Consider the following 24,064-nt stretch of genomic DNA (forward strand, 5'->3'; position numbering starts at 1 on the left):
TGCCCAACACCAGAGAGTCTGACCAGCAGCACCTCTGAAATATACCTTTCCTGCAAGCACCAGTCTCCTGATCCTCCCTGAGTTCCGCGGCCTGGGCCACCGTCACCTCCCACCCAAGGGACCCATCCCCGCTGCTACTCTTGCGCCCCCTACTGTTTGTTCTCCAAACAGCAGCCAGAGTGAGCTCATAAAATTGTCAATCAGATCTCACCCTTCGCATGCTCGCCACCCTCCCAAAGGGGCTAATACCGAAATCCAAGCTGCGGCCACCGTGGTCCTGCACACGTGTCCGGTTCTTCTGCCCTCCCTCACGGCGAGGCCACTCTTGCCCCCTGGCTTCTTTTGAATATCCCTCAGAGCCTTTGTACTTGCTGTTCCCTCTTCCTGGAATGCCTTCTCTCTGGTTGGTTCCATGCTGCCGGCTCCTTTATCCTTCAGGTTTCAGCTCAGATGTCACCTCCTCGGAGAGGCCTTCCGGGACTACCCCATCTCAGCCAGTCACCCATCCCCTCCCCCTGCCTCACGGGGAGGAATGGCCTGAATCCCTTGAGGTCCCAGGGACTTCGGTCCTCTCTGCTCCGTCCCCTCCCCCCACCTCCTCCCATCTGCTTTTGTACACGAAGCGGCATCTTATTTGGATCTATTACTTTATCTTTTTTGTTGTTCCACCTGCCTCCAGTTTCCCCTTTCCCTTCTCATCAAATCAGGCAGCTGTTGCCTCAGGGGAGGGATACAGGAGAAGGGGAGGAAGAAATAGCCCATAAGTCTTTCTTGGCTTTTCTTCTCTTTCAGGAGAATTTAGAGTGCTCTCGGAGGAACCAAGAGGCTGCTGGGGATTTGAGGCACCTCGGAACCGTCTTGGAATAACGGTGGGGAGAACGGACCCCCTCCCCAGGCTGCAGAGAGACTTCCCTTGGCTGACGCAGGGGAGGGGTGAGAGGTGGAGGGCTGGGGCCTGAGTACCTCCCCGGCCAGGTCCCGGAGAGGAGGCTTCCTCTAAGGTCTCCCCTTGGGTTGAATCCTACCCACAACTATGCTTCGTTTGGCCCATGGATTGTCTTAATTTTTTTTTTTTTTTTTTAGTTATTTGTCCATAAGAGATTGGATATTTCAAAATTCTCTTGAAAATTCAGGTTCAGATTTGCAGTTTCTCGTGAAAAAGAGATCCAGTCGCCCTGGGCCTGTGCTCCTGTGAGGCTGCCCCTCCCCACGGGTGAGCCTGACACCAACTTGCTACTTCCCGAAGCCCCTACCTCTTGCCGCTGTGTCACAGCCAGTCTACCTGGCTTCTTTCGATGACTAGTCTGGTCCCTGGGAGCATCTGAGTTCTCAGGTTCCGGATGATGGTGCCAGAGACAGCTTGAGCGAAGTTTCTGGGGCATGTTCTGGAAGCTACAGAGAGTTTCTGCTTCTGAAGGGGCCGTGTGGTCAGGAAGGATGGAAACCCACACAGACAGTGACTGACCAACACTGACTGTAACATCTTGGCACCGCGGAACCCCAGAGCCGAGGCCCAGTCCCAGAAGGGAGGGGGAAAGTCAAGCGGACTGAAGTTTACTCTAATGCTGGCACGGCAAAACGAGGGCAAGCGTCAGAGATTCAATGGGTTACAGAAGAATTTAAGAAAAGAATATATTTCTTGAGCAACCGTGTTTGTGGATGAGATGCAGGGCTGCTGTCACCCTCCTTCAGGCTCCAGATTATCCCCGCTTCTATGACATTGACTTTCAGTCAGAACGGACCAATTCTTATCTCCTCTTTACTTAAGGAGGGAAGGGCTCCAGGGTCTCTTATTGGGAGAAAGCCTTTAGGGCTGGGCTGGAGTTGACCTTGCGACCCTTTTAGGGAGTTATCGCGCCTGCTGGGCAGGCAGGTCTAGAAGAGTAGGAAAGGCCTGACTCATTTCATGCATCTTGGTTGAGCCGCGTGCAAAAGCCGCTCTTCGTCAGCTGCTCCTGGCCCTGGGCTTTTCTCTCCCTTGTCTGCTCTGCTGAGACTGGCAGGTGCCAAAACTTACAAAGAGTCCCGACCTGTACTTCCATGTAGAACAGCAAAGCATCATAACTTCTGGGTTATGACCAAGGGGAACAACTTTTTCCGCCAGCTAAGGTGACACGCGGCAGTTGGCATTTGAACAAGCTGCTTCTCAGGACCAGTAAGAGACCGTAAGCGCCACCTCGGAGCTATTACTCTCAGAGAGAGAGGAATCGCTGCAAGCTTGTGACTTCCGTTATTCAACTGGTATTTCCCTCCAGGTGAAGGGAGAGGTAGGTTATTTATTTAACAGGGCACTTGTTAAGTGCTAGGCACAGCACCCTTTACTTACTGCTTCAACAGTGCTTTGCAAATGTCAACTCAATTAAATCCCCACCACAACCCTATGAGGTTGGAGCTATTGTTATCCTCGTTGCACAGTGGGGAAACTGAGGCACAAACCTCTAAATAAATTGCTCAAGGTCCCACAGCTGGTGAGTGACAGAGCTGGGATGCGGTGGCCTGGCTTTAACATCCGTGCTTCTAACCACTGTCCTGTGCTTAGGGTGACCAGCTGTCTTGGTTTTCCTGGGACCAAGGAGGTCTGTCCCAGGATGGATGTGGGACTTTGAGTGCTAAACTTAGGACAGTCCTGGGCAAAACGGGACAGTTGGTCATCCTAGCTAGGCTGCTTCTCGAAGGTGGAAGGTGGTTGATGGTGAAGACGGAAGCCCCCTTCTCACCAACCTCTATTTATAGGTTTTCCCCAGTCTTGTAAATAAACTATGCCAGGCGCTGTGTTGGGGGGTAGAAAGGGCAAACATGGCCCTGTATTCCTGGAGCTGACTCTCCTCTGGGAGAATTGTGACAATGAGACAAATAATATATTGGCTACTTTCAGATTGTAATGGTGCTTTGAAGGGAATGGAGTGAGAGACAGACATCTTTAGAGAGAAGAGTCAGGGAGAGCATCCCTGAGCAGGTGGCCTTGGAAGTACAGGTATCCCCCATTTTTTGAAAGTTTGCTTTATGCCACTTTGCTCTTATGAAACACCTATATTAGGACCTCTATTTGCTAACCGACAAAAATCCAAGGAGGGCTTTCTCTTTTATGAAAAAAAGGTGAAATGTGAAACTAGCGTTCAGTGTTTGCTTTGCAGCGAGCCATTCATGACACAGTCATGCAGCCCTGTCAAGCTCCTTCCTGGGAACCACACTCAGCATCTCGGCATCAAGCCACCGTAGCTCTGAACTGGGCCTGTGAGCATCTGTGCTTTACCTTGTTTTGTTGTGTGCATCCGTGAGCAAGATGTGTCCTAAGGTAATTGCTTCTTTGCTTTATGCCATTTCAGTTTACAAAAGGTTTCATAGGAATGCTCTGCTTTCAGATAGCAGGGGAATCCTGTAACAAGATGTGGCTATCCAGGGGAAGAATGATCCTGGCAAAGGGGATAGCAAGTGCAAAGGCCCTGAGGTAGGAACAGGCTTGGCTTGCTGAAGGAGTGGCAAAAGCTTGGAGAACAGCAGGCAGTGGGCAAGAGATGAGCGTGAGACATGGCTGTTGGTGATGAGGAATCTGGATAATCTATTAACAACAGGCAGCCACTGGGGGATGTTAAGCAGAGAAGGAGCTGGATTTGAGTTGCATTTTGCAGTAGTGGCTCTGGCTGCTGTATGGAGAAAGGACAGAGAGGGATTCGAGGGGAAGCAGGGAAGCGCATTAGGAGGACGTTTGTCTCCCCAGTCCAGGCAGAGGTGAAGATGGCGTGGACTAAGGTGGAAGCAACGGAGTCGGAGTGAAATGGGTGGATTCGGGAACTATGTTAGACATGGAGAGGTGATATTTGCCATGGTTAAGAAGCGGAGTTGGAGGGTAAAGACAGGCCCCCACCCCTACTGTTGGCAGGACCGGGGCAAGAGCACAAATGCGGACCCCCATACATGTCTAATATTTAGAAGTCAAGCTAACACCATTATTAAGTGAAATATATCCTGCTCTCCAGTCCTGGGAAACACCTTCTCTGTAGGCACCTGGAAGCCAAGTTTACATTAGGACTTCTGCGACTTCTTGGGGTTCTGTGCCGGAATGTGGTGGCCATGGGAGACTGGGGCAGTGACCTCCAAGGTGTGGGCTCCTTTTTTGCTGGGTTATAGAAAGGGAAACATCAGGGATGATGCCTGGGGTTTTGGCTTGAGCAAATTTTATTCCAAATTCATCCTCCATTGTGGCAGATTTTTACTTATACTCCCCTCCCCCAAGGCTGAGTTTCTTACTTTTTTTTCTTCTCCTTCAAGACTGCTTTTGGAAGAAGACAGGCCTTTTCTACTGACTGTGATCTCAGCCAGTTTCTAGCCCTCTTTGAGCCTCAGTATACTCAGCTGTATATTGGGACCACTGATACCTTCTTGCTACCTACATGCCACTTAGTGAGTGAGAGGATGCATGTAAAGTGTGTGTGGCAGAGACAGCTGTACATCCACAAAAATCCCTTTCTTTTTTCCTCTGGGCACGTAGCCTGTATTTCCTAGTCCCACTTGCTGTTAAATGTGGCCATGTGACTGTGTTCTGGCCAGTGGAATGTGGGCATAAGCGATGTCTTTACTTCCAAGCCAGGACTATTATAACCTCCCCCCTCAAGATCCTTCTTACTCTTCCCCTGTCTGCTGGCTGGTGTGAAGCTCCAGCGGAAGGCTCTGATACCTTAGAACAGGGGTTGGCAAATGATGCCCCATGAGTTAGATCTCACGTGCTGCCTGTTTTTGTAAATAAAATTTTATTGGAACACGGCCATGTCCATTCATTTATGTATCGTCTATTGCCGTGCATATGTGCTCTAATGGCAGAGTTAACTAATCGTGATAGAGACTCTATGACTCACAAAGCCAAAAGTATTTACTGTCTAGCCCTTTATAGAAAAGTTTGCTGACCCTTGCCCTAGAAGATGGCAGAGCCATAAGATAGGAGGAGCTAGGATCCCTGAGTAACCACATAGAAGGCCTCGTGCCTGCCAGAAGTTGCCATGTTGGACTGATTCTCAATGAGCAAGAAACAACTGTTTATTGTGTAGACCTCTAATATTTTGTGGATTGTTTGTTAAAACATCTGGAATTACTTATCCTAACTAGTGCAATGCTTGGTACACAGAAAGCAAACAACAAATGATATCTTCCTCCCATTCTCCATCGTTTTACAACTCTCCGTATACTATTGTATTTGGAATAGCTCAGAAAAATGAGTTGGGCTTCCTTTAGGCCTTCTTTCACCTCTGAGCCTTTGCACAAGCTGGTCCTAACCCTTCTGCCAAGAACATTCTTTCCCCATTTCTTCACCTCACTGTCTCCTACGAACCTTTCAGGCCCTGAGGTAGCACCACTGCTTCCAGGCACCATCCCTTCCTCCTGTGCCCCCCAGGACTCGGTTGGGTGCCTCTGTTATATGCTCCTAAAAAACCTTAGAGAAACAGGATAGCAGAGTGGTTATGAGCTGAGATCGGGTTCGGCCGCTGGGCTTCAGGTCCTGGCCTGCCACTTAAAGCCATAAGACTCTGGGCAAGTGGCTTAACCTGTCTGTATCTCAATTTCCTTATCTGTGAAACGGAAATAATATGATCTATCTCATCGTGTTGTTGTGGGAATTAAATGAAGTAAAGTGCTTAGAAAAACATTTGCTATCTTGCCGGGGCAGAGTGCATGTTAGATGATGGTATTACCACCATTCTTATTGCTGCCTCTACCGGAGCAAGGATCCCATACTCCTCCTGTGATGACGCTTTTCCACAGGACTCTGAGATAACTTGATGGTTAGCAGGCTCTCAAAACGTTGTGATTGGATGAATGAGGGAAATGGTGGCTGGTGCCCAATCCTCTGGGGCTTGGAGTGTAGGTTTTTCAGGCAAAGCTGCCCTGGGCAGTGCCTGGGAGAGGGTGAGGGACTAAGTGAAGCCGTGTGTCCTGAGCAAGGGCAGTGTGTGGTCAGAGGAGATGGGCTATAAGCCATGGAACACAGCTGTTAAGGCTCTTTGTTGTAAGACCACAGAAGCCACTGCAGCAATCTTAAGTTGAAGAGGAATAACAAATGATTTAATAGAGCACAGAATTTCCAGAGGGCTACCGCCAGACTTGAAGGCTATGCAGACAGGAGGAACACTTAAATTACACCACCAGGCTGCTCTGATGTGGACCCTCTTCCTGCCATCCCCAGCCAGAAGCCACCCGGTCATACAGGGGTCCCACTCTAACTTCTGCATGGCTGCTCTGAAAGCAGGATGCCTCTCCTGTGTGTTTCCACGGACAGATGGCACTGGAGAGCGCACAGAGTCTGTGAGAGAGCTTCTTTTTTTTTTTGCAGTACGGGCCTCTCGCTGTTGTGGCCTCTCCCGTTGCGGAGCACAGGCTCTGGACGCGCAGGCCCAGCGGCCATGGCTCACGGGCCCAGCCGCTCCGCGGCATGTGGGATGTTCCCGGACCGGAGCACGAACCCGTATCCCCTCCATCAGCAGGCGGACTCTCAACCACTGCGCCACCAGGGAAGCCCCTGTGAGAGAGCTTCTTGATGCCAATCTCCCTGCCCCAAAGAATTCTGGGGACCTGACCCGTTATTGAAGCCCCTTCTATTTATCTAACAACAATGGTGGATAATAATACTGACAACTGACATTATTGAATTCCCACGGGACACCAAACAATGAGTCATGTGTTTACAGCATTGTCTCCCATCATCTTCACAACAATCCTGGGAGATAGGTGCTGTTATGAGCTTCATTTTACATATGAAGTCCCCGAGGCTCAGAGAGGTTAAGTAACGGATCCAAGGTCACACAGCACAATGGAGAATTCAAATCCAAGTGAACTCCAGAGCCCAGATTCTTGACTGCCACATCATCTTGCTGTCTTTACTCTCCCGGAAACCTACTTGGTGATTTAGACAATGGAGGGAGGGCATCTATGCATTTATGAAACCTGGTCTGGGCCAATCGTCCCCCTAGGAAGGGATTTCCGCAGGGCCTGTGTTGAGATTGTACATTCCCGCTGAAGTGGTGGTGGCGGGAGGGGTCCCTAGCCTGGGGGACAATGAGCCTTTTGACCTCCAGCGACCAAAGGGAATGGAGCTAAGCTCCTGTCAGCAAGGCTGATGACATCAATGCCCCAGGATACTTTTTCCCTTTTCTCCCTTCTCCATCCTCCTTTATCTTCCTTCACTTATCGTTGTCACAACCTCCATCACCACCACCATCCTGTTATAACCATCCCTCTTCACGATGCTCCACCGCTCTCACCACCGGCGGCCCACTGTCCTGGTTACATTATGACCATAGCCGTGACCATCACCCATGGCATTATCATCTCCAACCATCTATCAACCACTCCAACCATCACCAAACTATCAGTGCTACCATGTCTGCCATCACTATGACAACTTCATCACCATTGCTATCACCATTATTAATCCCACCAACACTGCCCCCATCACCATCCTTATACTGTGAGCCTATTTGCCATTATCATTCACCACAGTCCACCACTGTCACTACCACTTGACTCTACTTGTCACCAAATCACCGCCACCACCACCACTGCTTTCATTGTCACCATCACTCATATTTTCATCACCACCAACACGATGCAGTACAAGTTACAGATACTTTATGAATCTCTCCTGTATTTTAAGCTTGTGTTAAATGCCAAGGGGTAAGCATGGCTAAGAAGGGGAGTGGGACTCATGTCCACCATCGTTATCATCATTAATTTTGAGTGGAACCTCATTAATGCCATATTAACCTCTATCCCTGGCTAAACAGTTGCTTTGAACAGAACAGCATCTTGTAAAATTTGTGCGCTCACCCGATACCAGAACATGTCCCAGAACCCAGCTCCCGCTCCCCCAGCCCAGTGCAGCCCATGGATTTCTTGTTGGCTTTGCCTGGGGCCCATCAGATAGGACACTTCCCCTGCCGCCATCCTTTTCCAGGCCTCTTCGTGCCTGTCTGACTAATTTAATACTGGACTTTAATACTTCTCAGCCTCAATATGGTGATATAAGTATTACCACATGTTATGTGGGTTTTATAAGCTTGAATTAAATGTCACTTGGCTGAAAGCAGAAGATGAGAGAAATCTGTTTCCATCACCAAGTTCGTGTGAAGCTGCTGGAGACTGTGTGGGGGTTCTGAGGAAAATGATCTTTCCTCTGAACAGGCCACGGAGAGGGAAGAGGCGCCTGCAGGCCTTATTTTGGCCCTAAATGACCAGTCAGAAGGAGGTAGATTTCAATCCATTTCAAGAGTCTGGGGTTGATGGGTTGGATATGCTTCGTGGACTCTTCTTGACCCTCTGCGCCCTCACCCACCCCGTCCCTCCACCCGCGTTGTACTCTGATACTACCTCCCAGCTGTGTGATTGTGGGCAACTAACTTGACTTTTTTTGTGCTTCAGTTTCCCCAACTGTAAAATTGGGATAATAATACACCTACTTGTAGTGAAGGTTTTATGAGATCACCCGCCTAAATCCAACACAAAGAATTGATCCGTAGTCATGGTCATGGTAATAGTAATTGTACTGGCCCTGACACTCATGCTACTAATTATAACAATAACTAGTGGGTTTAGGGGCTGATGACTCAATAGCCCTGTGGCCATTCTAAACAGCTTGAGTGAGTCAAAAATGGTCATTTCCACTGTGTCTGTGGTTCTCACAGGCAGGCAGCTGATTTTCTTGAAGGGGGCTTGGAAGAGACAGTGCAGAGATTCGGGTTTGATTCCTGGTTCTGCTACTTACCAGCTGTGTGACCTTGGGCAAGTCCCTTAACCTCTCTGTGCCTCAGAAGTTGTAAAATGGGGATGATCAAATGACAGCCTCATAGAGCTGTGGTGTTGATGAAATACCCAAGTGCTTGGCACAAGGTCACTGTGTGATTAGTGTTTTTTGTTGTTATCATTGTGAATCAGTCAACCAAACAAATGTGTCCCTGTTTCCAGTGGTTTCTAAGTGGATTCAGGCATGTTGAAATGTGTCAGGAACGCTGGTGGGGGTGGATCCCCCGTCTGTGTTTACATGAGGCCTGAGACATCTGGAGAGCAAACCCCTCGGAAGCAGCAAGAAGCAGGGCCTGCACCCACGGCATCCAATTTAAGGAGACCCTCACTCCCAGGCGCTGGTCCCACACTTCCACGAGCCTGAGAGTAAGCGCCTCCTTAAATTTTGCATCCTGAGCCCTATACTTGTCTCACCCCTCCTGATCCTGGTAAGAAGCTAGACTGGTCCAGCTGCTGCAGTGGTCAGAGCAAGGCCAGGATGCTGAGCCCAGACTTTCATCATAAGATCTTATAACAGCCACTAGCAAGAGCAAAAAAAAAAAAAAAAAAAAAAAAAACAGAGAGAGAGAGACAGACATTGCTACAGTGAGGCAGTGAATATTTGTCTTGCTCTGTGATTTCTTTTGACCATCTTAGGGAAATTGTCTTTCTTCGTAGCCCTGCCTCCTCAAGATAGAAGTCAAGGGATGCCATCTGGCAGCCCCCCTTGCAACCTGGGTGTGGACCAGGGATGGTCTCAGGATAGCAGGAGGAAGGTCCTGGCAGGGGCGCCATGGGTCCAGCTCCAGCAGCATGAGGGGTCACTGTAGGGTCTTTGCTAAAATACCTTTGCAGTGTCATCTGAGGACCCTCCCTGGCTTGGTGGGCTTAATTCTCTAGCTTCTCTGGAGACTCAGTGAATGTTGCTGATAAATGCCTTTATTTCCTCAACCAACTAGAGTGGAGCCTGTTGCAGGCACCCCAAAGCCCTGACCAGCGTTGACATATGGAGTCTTCAAGGAAGCGATGGGCTGGAAAGGCCTGGAGCTGGGAAAAGGACAGACACCCACGTGCTTTTTCTGGTGCCTCTCATCTCTGTTTCTCTCTGGCCCCGAGCACAGATGACGTTTCTCAGATTTTTGGTTCAGTTTTGCAAGTTCCAGACCTCACAGAAAATAGACCCAATGTCTCTTGGCCTCACCATTGAATTTTTTGGGAGAAATTCATCTGAACGGCCCAGCTTGGGTCAGCTGCCCTGTCCCGTTGCTGTGTCCAGGGAGTGGGGTTACATGAAACAAACGCTCTTGCTGGATCCGCTCCCTTTGGCGGGAAGTCTCCTCGGGAAGGAGACTTTGGGGGGAGCTGTGCACGTATCCCCAAGGATCTAACTGTAGTCAAGAAGTTTCTATGGCTGGAGCGAAAGAGGCCACTGAGACTTTTGGGGGGCTCCGCCCTGTGGGGTTGGAGATGGCTGTAACTCAAAACAGAAAGCTCTTTCATTCTGGAATACACTGGGGCCCAAGGGGCTCAGACAGGAGGCTGCTGTAACAGTGAATTAACAAAAAAATCCATTTGCCTCCCCTGCTTCCCCCTCCCCGACACAGGGCACAGAGCGGTGACATCTGGAGGGCTGGGGATGGTGGGGACATTGGTGCCTGGCAAGGCAGCAGCTAGGCTGGGCTCAGATCTATTTGTGAGTATATGTGAGTACCTTGGGTAATCCCATAAATACTGCTGATGGAGAAACAGGGCTCTGGAGGCCAAAATTCTTGTCAAAGCAGGTAAATCCCCGTCACTGCCGTTAATCAGGCAGGTGGGCCTGGGGACCCCCAGGTTAGATGGTCATTAGCTCAGCACCCTCCCAGGCACCAGCACCCCTTCCCACCCCATGCAGCCATTTCTCTTTATATGCAGAAATATATGCAGAATTCAAAGTGAGAGGAACGGAGGACCTTGGGTTGGTTTTACAGAAACAAAGTGAGATGTAGTGTTTCACAGAATCTAGACTTTCTGAGGGAGAAAATACAACACTGTTATGAAGAAGAGGCTTAACTTGTGGGAGCTCATAACACGCCCATATGGAGACGGCCCGTCCGTATGGGCCATACAGGTGTGACGAGAAGCACCCACCCCTTTCCCTTCCCACCTGGGGTCCTACCTGCTGGAATGGGAGAGTGTGGAGATGTCTCCTCACAGCAGCTGCCCCAGCCTTGTCTTCCGTCCTGTTCTTTGCCCACCAGGCCCCCTCTTCTGTCTCTGGGTCTCCAAGTCAACAGTTGCCTTCTCCTGCCTCTGAATGTTGAACTTTGCTGAGCCTTTTCCCTGCCTTTGTTCAACTGGAACATTCCTATCATTCTTCCAGACCTCTCCTCAAGCTTCCTCTCTGCACGAGACACTCTGGGTTGCCTTCCCAATATCCATTCCCCCTTCTGATAACAGAACCCATATATATATATCAACAGGATGCTCCCGGCCGAAACGCCTTCCCGACCTCCCTTGCAGGAGGCCAGTCCTGTGACGTAGGCATTGCTCCCCTCTCCAGTGTTGTCCACAGAAGCATGATCACAGTCTCAGTGACGTCCCCTGCAGATCCGTAGTTGAGATGTGGTGGTGTTTGGCCAGGATCTGGGATACTTCAACACGCTGCCTCTCAACCAGCAGATGGAATGATGATTTTGGAATCAGACAAACTGCTTTCAAATGTGGCTTCTGCATAACATAATCATTGGGTGACCTCTGACTGAGCCTCAGTTTCCTCCTTTGCACTGGGAACAACGCTGGCATCTCAGGCTGTTGGGAGGGCTGGTCCAGGGTATAAACTCCACCAAGATGATACGCCCACATGACAGGACGGGCACACAGTAGGTGCTTAACATATTGGGATTGAGTGGATGAGAGGGCAGGTCTCAGCAGAATGATTGGTCAGGAGATCTTATCAAAAAAACTGAATGGACACCCAGGCCACCTCTGGGCTACAGGTTCCTGTGGGGGACACGGGGAGGGCAGGGGAGGGGAAGAAAGGGTTAAGTGTTGGGGTCCCTCCCCCAACATTAGAGCAGATCGGCTCTGATCAGATTTATGCAAGGGATTCATTCCTGAAGCCATGCATTATTCAAGACTAAATTTCCCAGAGGGATAAATGCAAAGCAAGATCTGCATTATTTCAAAATCTGAACATACGGCAAGTCTTTATTAATATTTTTAAATCGCCGTTTTCCAAGTCACGTAATGCAAATTTTCATAAAATGGGACGCGCTGTTTCAGGGTTCTGGACAAGATTCGGTGGGCAGGAAGTTTTCTGAGGGTTAAACAGTGATACTCTATTCCTGGCCTCCCAAATGTGTGGGCGGGGGCTGTAACTAGAGGGGAGGCTGATCACAACCCTTTGATATTAAAAGCCATTAAAGTACCGAGGTCAAAGAATGATTAAGTTCAACAGAATTAGAGCTGATTCAAAGTTATTCCTAGGGAGCAGTGTGAATTACTGAAAAATTAATTGGTGTCTTTTTTCCTCTTTTTCCTCAACTGCTTTAGGCTCGTCAGAAAGGAATGAGAGGAATGTTTCTTCCCATTTCCCCAGGACCTGCTGCAAAATCAGAGGTTCCACACCCCCTGAGAGCAGAAGGGCAGAAGGCAGAGGGCTGGCTGAAAACACAGATTCCTGGGCCCCAGTTCTGGGGTGGGCCCAGGACTCTGCATTTTAAACAGACACCTCAGGAGACTCTGATGTGGGTGATAGGAACCCTGGGTGTCTGAGGCTCCCTGGAGTGGAATTTAGCTGCATCTGGGATGCAGAGGTGCAAGGGGCTGGTGCTCGCAGGGGAAAGAGATATTTTGGCCTCTGGGACTGGGTGAGGAGATGCTGAGGTTCTGAAGGTGGTGGCCCTTGCAAAGGGCCCTCCAGGTGGTAGGTCGTCAGTGGGGTGGCTCCATGAGGGCTGTGGAAGCTGGACTCTCAGTCCTGCAATCTTGGGAATGGGGTCCCTGGGGCCCGAAACAGGCCTGCATCACTGAAGAGAACCCTTGATGGGCATCTGTCACCCATCCCAAAGAGCAGTTGTTGGTGGGGGCATAGTGCGTGATGGTGACAACGTCAGTAGCAAACATTTATCAGTCGTTCACTAGTGCCAGGTCTCATTGTATTAAATACGCTAAGTTATAGGTCTCAGTATTACTCCCATTTTACAGATGAGGACACTGAGGCACAACTTGCCCAAGGTCACACTGCCAGTGAAAGGGAGAACTGGGATTTAAGTAGAGGCCATAAGCCATAGAGTCTATTCTTAGTCCCTGTGCTCTACAGCCACAAGCAGTAACTGAGGGGATGATGATCACAAGACCTGAAAACTGAATCCTTTCTAATTATTTTGGACCAAACCCTGGAATCCTTGTATGATCCACAGAAAGGAGAAGACTCCAGAAATTGACTACTATTGAATTTATTATCTAACCAATGGGGGTATGACTTGATTTAGACATCTAAAGAAATGGGGCATATCTTCTATTTCAGGAGTTATAGAACAATTCATACCTATGGCCCCAATAAGAATGTCACAATCATATGCTTGCCTTTTTTTTTTTTTTTTTTTTTTTTTTTTTTTTTGCGGTACGCGGGCCTCTCACTGCTGTGGCTTCTCCTGTTGCGGAGCGCAGGCTCTGGACGTGCAGGCTCAGCGGCCATGGCTCACGGGCCCAGCCGCTCCGGGGCATGTGGAATCTTCCCGGACCGGGGCACGAACCCGCGTCCCCTACATCGGCAGGCGGACTCTCAACCACTGCGCCACCAGGGAAGCCCAGCTACTCTTTCTTTAAAGTCTTATATCACTCAGGGGAGGACAGACTACCTTAAGGCATAGTAGTGGAAAAAGGAAGCATCTACCTGAGTGCTTCTGTAGAAGTGGTCTGTATGACCCACCAGACCAGCCCAGGGTGGCCATCCTTAAAAAGCCAGAGGAGACCCCAGGTTAGCTCTTACCACGCCAGCCCTGGGAGCAGTACTTTCAAGAGTAAGAATTGAGAGAAGATGGAGAAGGAGGTGTGTGCGCGCACGCGCCTGTGTGTGTGATGTGGGGCCTTGGCCTGATACATTAACGGGAGGAGGGAGAGGAAAGGGGGGCCTTGAGAGCCCGCTTGTGGCCGACTCAAGTGGTGAGCGAACCCCGGGGCCCAGGCTGGGTGCTAACAAGGAAAGGAAGAGTTGCCGGGTAGTAGGTAGACTACAGATTTGGGGAAAGAGACCACTGGCTGCACACACACACGTGTGTGCGCACCTGCTACAAGGGACCGGTTTCTTTAACCAAGGCTGCACAAGGCAGTCCCCAGAGTGCGAGCATCTTCTCTTGATTTCTCATGCCCTCCCCTGGTTCCCTCCATGGGACCAGTTCCTGTGTCCCTCTCCACACAGGATGGTTCTTTTAAGGGGTGAGGAGACAGCAGAGTTCTGCTGTGATGCGGACCTTCCATACCTGGACCGACAGCTGGGGAGAAATCCCCCAACAACCCGGGCACCCTGGTAAAGGGTTGTTTACACCTTCAGGCTCTGGCTTTGGAGCCAGGCTCACTGGCAGTGGGGCTGCACCCTCAGCCAGGGGCAGAAAGCAGAGCCAGGACTCAGGCTCTCTGAACAGCGTGTCCACCTCCACCTGCCCAGGATGCAGGGGGGTCCACCCCTCTGCAGTAATAGTGGTTCCCGTGTATTGAGAGCTTAGTAGGTGCCAGGAACTGCCCTCACTTGATCTGATTTAACTCTCACAACAAACCTGTCTAATGTGTGTTCTGAATACTCAGTAAATACTGGTTGAATGAATGAGTTTATTTACTCAGTAAATACTGGTTGAATGAAGGGATTAGCCCTTTGAATTGGATCTTATTATTCCCCTGGTGGCTCTCTCACCTTGTTTCCTACCACTCTCCTGCTCACTCTGTTCCAGACACACTGGCCTCCTTCCTGCCTCAGGGCCTTTGCATTTTTGTTCCTCTACCCAGATGCTCTTCACTCAATATCCGTGTGTCTGGCTCCCTGCCCTCCTTCAGGCTTTACTCCAATTGCTCCCTCTCAGCAGGGCCTTCCCCCAAACACCTTATTTAAAATTACAACACCCCCTCCCTCCTTCCCCTACCTTATTTTCCCCCAAACATGAATTACTTTCTCCCAGTCTATACATATTCTTCCTGATTGTGTTCATTGTTTGTCTGGTCCACTAGGATCTACATTCCTTCAGGCAGAGATTTCTGTCCGACTGATTCATTGCTGTGTCCCAGGTACCAGCTCAGACTAGGTGCTCAGTACATATTTACTGACTGTATGAAAGAATGGATGAGTTTCCTTTTTACAGAGGAGGAACTTGAGGCTTTGGAAAATGAGCTGATCACTGTTCAAGTCCACATGGCAAGTAGGTGGCAGAAGTGGGATTCAAGTCCAGGCTGGCTCCAAATTGGTATGTAGGGCTTGATCCCAGAGGAAGTGCTGGATGGGTCTTTTTAGGTGGGTTATGAGGCAAGTTGCCCTTGAGGTGTAGGGGAGGAAGAAAATGCTTTCTTCCTCTACCCATCTTAGATTCATTGTCTGGGGCCCTGTGAATTAGACCCACAAGAGATAAACAGAAGTTTATTAACATGTACGTCTAGCATACTCATGGGAGTGTCCAGTGCTGAGTAACTCAAAGGAGTGGTCAGGACTTGGGCTTACATAGCATCTTAACACAGGCACCATATAGTGCTAGAGTGACATGAGAAGGAAAAGGACTTTGAGCTTCTAGGGCAGCAAACTGTGGGGAGGTAACTATGGGGAAACTAATGGAAGATGAGAGCTAGTTAGTAAGGTTTGTTGTGTAGATTCCTCTAGTGTCATCTCCATGCTCGTGAGATTCTAGAGTTGTCTCCAGTGATTAACTTCTGTTCTTCCCGGTAGAGAGTAGGGACACCTTTACAAATTTATGTTCTGCTTTTAGGCAAATAGGAGAAGGATGGAGAGATTTTCTTGTATCTTTTTTTTTTTCAGTTGCCTTCAGCTCAAAAGAATCCTTATGCCAAAATGGCATATTTTGGGGTGGCATATTCTGCCACCTTTCAGAGGCAAAGGGTTTTAGTGGCTGAATGTTGCAACTTGCATACAAGCAAGTTCAAAGACGCTCCAGCCAGCCTGCCAGGTAACAGCAGGTAGCCTCAGGTGGCTGCAGGTAATGAGAAGATGCTTTGGGATGGGGGCCTGCCCTGTACATTATCTTTGCTGTTATTTTGCTTCAAGGGACAATTGGTCTCTTATAGCAGATGTGCACGTGTGTGTGTGTGTGTGTGTGTGTGTGTGTATGTGTGTATGTGTGTGTGCATGTTAGCCAGTTTGTGGGGATGTCTGCATATACAGCCACCTGTCTGAGAACCCCTTCCCATTGTGGACCCTGTGGGCTGTACAAAGGAACCCTGGGAGTGAGCTCCGGGCTTTGTCCACACCAGGGCAATTATGTGGGTAATTGTGCCAGCGTGCCCATTAGCTGACATAATCAGGGAGTGAATTAACATCAGCTTTTCTGGCTGCATTTTAAAGGCATTATTTAAATGCTCTTTCTTTTTTGAGCCTATGCACTCTTCAGAAATTAAATTTAGACCATGATTTTATTACCCTTTTTATTTAATTTATCCTAATGGTTGCACTCAAGCTGTGAACCAGCTGTTGACTTTGAAAAAACATTGTTCCATTTGAAGGGAGCATTTTAAAACTTAATGTAATGGCTGTAAGTAATCACTACAGCAATTACAAACCCCAGCACTGTGCGTCATAAGGGGCACAGGGGGTTTGGAAGAATGCTCAGGTGGGCAGAGGGATGGTTGGGGCAAGAGGCAGGGATGCAGATTTGGGGGAGGGGGAGGGGGGAGGGTGGTACGCAGGAACCTGCAGACCACACAAGCCTGCTTCTCCTCCCTGGCTAGCTGGGGCCTGGGCACGTGGATCTGCTCAGCCCCTCGCTCCTGCTGGCCTCTCCCCAGCCACTTCATCCCATCTGACGCACGTCTGTGCTCCGTCCCCTGCTCCTTGCCAAGGACAGAGGAATAGAAGAGGTTCCGAGGTCGGATGGAGTTCAGGGGCTCAATCTGGACATAACCTTTTCATTAGTTCCTTTCTGCCTTTCTATGTATTCATCTATTCGTTTATTCAATCACTGTGGGAGGTTGCAACAAAAACGGGCACAAATTCTTCCTATCCCTGTATCCAGTCCCTCTGTGATGCACTTCTTCCACTAAGAAGTGAAGTCTACTCCAAATTGCGGATTTGAGCTCAGTTATGGGATGGCCTTTGGCCAATGGGATGTTAGCAAATGCGGTGCCAGCTGAGGTTAGTCCCCTCGTGCTGCCCCGAGACTCCACGTGGAAAAGCCCGGGCTAGCCTGCTGGATGAGCAGAGACGACGTGGAACACGGTTGAGCCGCCCAGCTGATGGTAACCAGCTTGCTAACACGTGGGTGAACCCCCTTCGACCACCCAGCTCCAATGAGCCAGCCCAGTAAATCTACTGAATCCATGAGCTAAATACAGTGACTGTTGTTTCGAGCCACTACATTTAGGGGTGGTTCTCTATGCAGTAAACGTAAACTGAAACAATCACTCAGCAATCATTTCTCTGGCGCCTAATCTTTGCCAGGCGTCGCACTCAGCCGTGGGGATGTATAGCCCGGGGGTGGGCTTGAGATTTGGCCAATCAGAACACGCCATTCCTCTGATCACAGCTTCCTATTGGCCGGTTACCTCTTGCCTGGGGTGAACCATGCGACTCTCTTGCTCTGCCCTGCTCTGCAGACTGCAAGGTCTCTGCATTCCAGACGCAGCTCCAAGTCTCTCCTTAGCGCCACCCTCAGATGGGCAGTGGGCACTGCCAGTAAAGCTTAGTGGTTGAGAGCATCAGACTAACAGGAGGTTCAAGTCCTAACTTCTCTACTAACCACCATCTACTGTCATGAGCTGGATGGTAGAGTCAGACTGTCTGGATTCCAATCCCACCTCTGTGACATTAGGTCACAGACACAACCTCACTGGGCTCTAGGTTCTCTATCTGCAAAATGAGAGATGATACTACCCCATTCATAGGGCTGTTGTGAGGATCAAAAGAGATAGAACCTGCCACGTAATAAACACTCACTGCAGGAGAGACTTCCTACCATCACTCTCTGAGTCTCTGGTTCTCCATCTTGAAATGGGCAGACATCATGCTACCTATTCCTAACAACCACCTGAGGATGGTGTAAGGATGAGAAATGATGAATGCATTTCAAGGATTTACCACTGGGGGTCACACATGGAATGTGCCCTATAGATGGCAAATATCATTGTTTTTTGCTCTTAGTTATTATCAGCCAAGCAAGGGGGAAAGCTCTGGGCTGAGGCTGGCTTTCTACCTCCTAGCAATGAGCACTCAGGGTGCTTTAGGTAGCTGTCCTCCCAGGACATATGTCTTTGCTGGAGCGACAATGTGGCCAAACTGACTTACCATGTATGTGGGTTATGATCTTTTCTTCTCTGGCCTCAGTTTCCTTATATTTAAATCGGAGGATTTCAGAGAGGCAAATGGTTTTAAACTTTGTGCTTTCTATAACCGATTGGTAATGTCTGTCTGGAACCATGAATGGAGATCTCACCACATCGTGGCCTATCAGGAAGAAGTGTCATGATGGATTAGTGATGTCTGCAATGTATGTGACGTGGGAGGATGGAGTGTATCTGCCGACCTAGACTAGTAGTCTCTTAGGCGTCTCTTGAGAGTACTAAGATTCAGTCACTGTGTGGATTTCTGACCTGACAAGTCTATATATCAGCTTTCATGTTGTGGGTGCTTCAGTGTGGAGCTCGGGGTGGGGAATGAATATTACTCATCTTCATATTCTTAGGACCTAGCGAGGAGGTTCACTCCTCAAATGGCCTGGAGGAAAGACCATAGACTCTGTGGTCAGAGAAACCTGGAGTTCTATCCCAGAGCTGCTATTTCCCAGCCGTGTGTCTGTGCAGTGGTAATCACCAGTGCTGTTTGCCAAGTATTCTGGAGCTCCCATTTGGGGGGAACTAGATAGTATTGTTGTAGGATCATGTGATTAGCTCTGACCAATGGGCTGTGAGCAGAAGTGAGATCCCTCAGAAACGTTTCTTTCCTTTTTCCATGATGACCAACAAAAATGTTCCAGATGTGCTTAGCCATCACCTGGACCCCAGAGTGAAGGCTGGTCTCCCTGGGAAGCTGAGTCTGAGATGGAGATTAGCACACATGAAGTTTACCAGGTAATGCTCTTGGGATCCACACTCATGGATGAAGGGAGGAAAGCAAGAGCTCTGAAGCTGGGGTGGTCCTTCAGAGATGTCCCAAGTTGGGGCAATGGTCTGAGCTTTTATACCTTCATATCAATCACTCACTGAATGTAAGTTACCCCCAGGAACTTCTGTCTTTCCTGGTCATAAAATATTTATAAAGGCATACTTTAGGGAATATAGTGAATATAAAATTTAGGATCACAATATGAAGCAATTTCAATCCTCTCAAAAAGTCAGCCTAGGGCTTCCCTGGTGGCACAGTGGTTCAGAATCTGCCTGCCAATGCAGGGCACACGGGTTCGAGACCTGGTCTGGGAGGATCCCACATGCCGCGGAGCAACTGGGCCCGTGAGCCACAACTACTGAGCCTGCGCGTCTGGAGCCTGCGCTCCGCAACAACAGAGGCCGCGATAGTGAGAGGCCTGCGCACCGCGATGAAGAGTGGCCCCCGCTTGCCACAACTAGAGAAAGCCCTCGCGCAGAAACGAAGACCCAACACAGTATAAATAAATAAACACATATAATAAAAAAAAAAAGTCGGCCTAGTCCACAATGCTCTGCAGATGTAAAGCCACTGGTGAGACTCACTGAAAGCAGTTAGACTAGTAGAGGGGGCTTTTATGCACATTTATAACTAGATCATCCGAATACCTCTTCTAAGTGCAAAACCACACATTACACCAATGCAGCAACAATGCATTCGTATTGTTTTCATTAGTAGTCAAATTGCATAGAACAGCAGAATAAAGCACAGTGGGGCTCACAAAATGGGCTAAAATATGAACCTGTCCTTGCAAAACACACACTAGGAAGGGAATGCAACCTTGGAGGCGGTGGAGCTCTTCAGCTGAGAGCAATTCCCGCAGAGGGAGCACAGCTGCGGGCTGAGGGCAGCGCTTCCAGCAGCTGGAGAATAGCAGTGGTGCCCGCTTCTTTTCTGGGGGGAGCGCCACATGGCATGTGGAATCTTAGTTCCCCCACCAGGGATTGACCCCGTGCCCCCTGCAATGGAAGCGTGGAGTTCTAACCACTGGACCACCGGGGAATCCCCAAGGAGCCAGCTTCTACAGCCTGTGAAAATTATTATTATTATTATTATCAACCAAGCAAGGGGGAAAGCTCTGGGCTGAGGCTGGCTTTCTACCTCCTAGAAATGAGCACCCAGGGTGCTTTAGGTAGCTGTCCTCCCAGGACATATGTCTTTGCTGGAGCGACAATGTGGCCAAACTGACTTACCATGTATGTGGGTTATGATCTTTTCTACTCTGGCCTCAGTTTCCTTATATTTAAATCGGAGGATTTCAGAGAGGCAAATGGTTTTAAACTTTGTGCTTCCTATGACCGATTGGTAATGTCTGTCTGGAACCATGAATGGAGATCTCACCACATCCTGGCCTATCAGGAAGAAGTGTCAGGAATTTGGCGAGCCAGCTGCTAAACATAGTCATCATTAAAAATTAAATTACATAAATGTATAAATACATTTTATTAAAAACAAAGGTAATAAATACTCAAGACTCATCACTTCCTAATTGTTTTATTTTATTTTACCTGAGCTCTTGGGCTGATTTCCATCATTGTCTGGTGGAAATACTACACAGCGTGTGCTATCACACAACTCCAGCTCTGCATTCAGTGACCTCGGCAGCTTGAGATCCACCCTAGTGGGAGTATTTATACCACAGAAGCTGGCAAATGCTACAAATCACGGCTTTTTCCTTTGTTTGGTTGATTGTCTAGACTGGAGAAAGTGATGGAAAAAAGGCAGACTAAACTAAATGTCACTGGTAGCTGTTACATTGTGAATAGTAAAAAAAAAAAAAAAGTCAAATAATAGTTGAATTGCAACTATAGGTGGCTGTGGATGTATGAGTTCAATAAAGATCAATAAAAGCATTCTGTGAGAATTATTGGGCTATATGGAATTGACAATAAAAAGTGTTACCTATTTTATTATCATATATAAACAGTACACTATACATTCTTCATATCAGCAAAATTTGTAATAAATGTGTGTATTTATATTTTTTTCTCCCAGAGAATTATTATTAAACATTTACCAACACATCACTGGGGACTAGATCCTGCATCCTCTAAGGGGCTATCTTGGGGATGAAGCACAGTGTCCATGAAAGAAGGTGACATGGAGCAGAGTCGCTGCCGTGCCTTGTTGGACACGCAGCTTGAGAAGGAGATAGTTTACTGCTCTCTGATGCTTTATGACTGGGATTTGGGGGACTGTTTTTTACACAGCATGACCTAGCCTATGCTGACTGATATACTTGGGTAAGGCACTTAATTCTCTGGGCTGCAGTTTAGTTTCTTCACAATAATACCTCCTTGTAGGATTTCAGAGAGAACCAGAGGCGAGGTCTGTATTACCTTTGGCATTCAGTAGGCACTCTGGGTGGTGGTTTTATTGATAGTAGTGTCTTAATAAATGATTATTTATCTGATTTAAGATGTGCTTGAGCCAATTCATACAAGTCATCTTTGGATAGGTGGGACGAGGGTACAGCTTTCTGTCTCTCTGCTTCTCTCGGTATCTGTCTCCATCCTCTCGACCCCTCTTGGTGTCTTTCTCTGCAGTTGTGTCTGGCTCCATCACCATCTAGGGGACAGAACCGAAGGCCACCAGTCCCAGCTGGGAAGGCGGCACTTCAGGGGCCCTGGAGTGTTAACTGCACAGTTACTGTCGCTGCAGGTGCTTTGTCCCCGGGTCTTCTGAGTGGAGTAAAATGCCACCCCAAGAAACCGTGGCAGAGGAGGGCCAGCCATAAAGGTTAATGTTCTGAAATAGCTTGGAGGCAGTGGTGGTCGGCAGGAAGAACAACTTTAACATAAAATAAAAACGGATGGATTGATCACTACAAAGCCTGGTTGGACCTCACATAGCCTCCAGCAGCTAAGGCAGAGGAGGGGGTGGAGCGCAGACCTCAGCCCAGAAGCTGTGAGGGACAGCCTGGCTCCCTGGGTAATTCTACTGTGCGGCCAGGATTGAGGACTTCTGATTCGGAGGCCAACTTCACACCAAGCAATTATTGAACACCAGCTGGGTGTCCTACAATTCAACTCAATTCTGACACTATCTACCTGGAGATAGCATCAGATCCCACAGGTGAAGGGTTCAGTCCTACAAGACTGCCCCACCGCAGACACCAATCACAATCCAGGTCGTCACCTGTGCTTCAGACTGGCCATGAGCCAGAGGTTCCCAAGACCCCCTCCTTAGGTTCCATTCATTTGCTGGACCTCTTACAGAGCTCAGAGAAACATTTTACTTATTAGATTGCTGGTTTATTGTAAAAGGATGTAACGCAACAACAGCCAGATGGAAGAGATGCTCAGGGCAAATCATGCGGAAGGGGCTCCAGAACTCCCATGCTTTCCGAACGCACCGCTCTCTCCAAACCTCCGTGTGTTCCCCAACCCGGAAGCTCTCCGAATCCAGTCTTTTTGGGTTTTTATGGAGGCTTCCCTACGTAAGCATGATTGATTAAATCATTGGCCACTGGGGATTGATCCAACTTCCAGCCCCTCTCCCTTCCCCGAAGGTCAGGAGGTGGGACTGAACAGTCCAACCCTCCAATCGCGAGGTTGGTTCCCCTGACAACCAGCCCCCATTCTTGGGTGCTCTCCATTATCTCATTAACATAAATTCAGGTGTGGTCAAAAGGGGGTTGTTCTAAATATCAAGATACTTTTATTGCTCTTATCACCTAGGAAATTCCAAGGGTTTTAGGAGCTCTGTGCCAGAAATAGGGACAAAAGTCAAATTCATATATATATATCTTATTATAAATCACAATATCACAGGATTCCTAATCATTTTAGTTGGTACACGGATCACCTTTGAACTGCACTGGATTGTTCAACAGGAATAACATGTCTCAGAGGAGATTGTGAGCATTAAATGTGATGCATTTAATAACTTATTAAAGGTCCGTCAGACGGGGACTCATTAAATAAATTACGGTATCCATAGCTATTTATAATTATGAGACAGATGTACACATGTTGTTATGGCATGTTCTCCAATAAATATTAAGAGGAAAAAGCAAGATGGTGAGAGTCTTGATGGTGTGTCTCCCTCTGGAGGTGGGAGGAGAAGCTGGGGGAGCTGGATGCTTGTATATTCGTGACTCTCTCTAGAAGGGATACCCCTGAAACTGTTCCAGTGATCACCTGTGGGGATTGAAAATGGGGACTGGTTGACTGAATTAGGTGGGAAAGTTACCTTTTGACTCTGTGCCCTCTGATACTGTTTCACTTGATTACCATTTATATGTTGTACTTCTCCCTTTATTTGTTAATAGCAGAGAAAAAAAATCCCCGGGAGATTTGGATACCCGACCAGGTTTTGGAACCACCACCATCGTCCAAGACACCAGCCCAGTCAAGTGCGATGTCAGTATTGAGTCTGTGAAGATCCCAGGTGACCTAGAAGTTATTTATGAGGTAGTGGGGCTGGGTCCCCATAAGAGGACTCCAAAACACTATGGACAGGAATGACCTGGATAAACGGCAGAGGTCAAGTCTTTCAAAGAGATTGGTTGCACACCAGAAGGACAAAAGGAACCTGACAGTGCAAGTGTAGAATTTTTCGGCCTCATTCTGCATGGCAAGGACTGCAGGGGGTTGTTAAGACACAGGAGACTTGAGAGTTTCCCTACTGAGTTCTGCCTTGTTTTTTTCCAATTCTGTCAACTATTAGGTCGCCCCAGTGTTATCATTGGGCCCCCGAGACCCTAACGTGTCAGAACTCCCCTTCACAGACCCTGCAGCTGTGCGGATGTGGATCCAGGTGGGTCCCTTGGTGCCCAGAGGCCCCTGGTATTTGGGCGCTCAGACCTTAGGCCGGCTGTGGTGGCAGTGGAGTTGGGATTGCTTGAGGCCAGGGCCTCGGGGACAGTTATGTCTTCATGACCCCTTTTATGTGCCAGGCTGCGCTCCCCTTGACTCCTTCGTCCTGACTTTGGGGGTCAGTCTTTTCATCTTCCTGTCCTGA

This window comes from Grampus griseus, assembly GCF_964374135.1.
Source record: "Grampus griseus genome assembly, chromosome: 14".
In the NCBI taxonomy this organism is placed as follows: Eukaryota; Metazoa; Chordata; class Mammalia; order Artiodactyla; family Delphinidae; genus Grampus; species Grampus griseus.